The 241-nt window shown below is 64.7% G+C and overlaps 1 protein-coding gene across 1 annotated transcript in view; it reads left to right on the top strand.

Annotated features, from left to right (window-relative positions):
• The window catches only part of FUS (FUS RNA binding protein), an 8,121-nt gene that overhangs the window by 136 nt on the left and 7,744 nt on the right, over window positions 1-241 (top strand). The window lies entirely within an intron of this gene.

Raw genomic sequence — 241 nt, 5'->3', positions numbered from 1 at the left:
CTATAGGGGATGGTGGAGAGTCCCCAGCCCTATAGGGGATGGTGGGGGGTCCCCAGCCCTATAGGAGGTGGTGGGGGTCCCTGTCCCCCAGTGCCCAGCCCTATAGGGGACAATGCAGAGTCCCCAGCCCTATAGGAGATGGTGGGGGTCCCTGTCCCCCAGTGCCCAACCCTATAGGAGGTGGTGGGGGGTCCCTGTCCCCCAGTGCCCAACCCTATAGGAGATGACGGAGGGTCCCCAG

Source organism: Haliaeetus leucocephalus, unplaced genomic scaffold, assembly GCF_000737465.1.
Source record: "Haliaeetus leucocephalus isolate CR32 unplaced genomic scaffold, Haliaeetus_leucocephalus-4.0 Scaffold404, whole genome shotgun sequence".
NCBI lineage: Eukaryota > Metazoa > Chordata > Aves > Accipitriformes > Accipitridae > Haliaeetus > Haliaeetus leucocephalus.
This window is presented reverse-complemented; position numbering and strand designations above follow the sequence as displayed.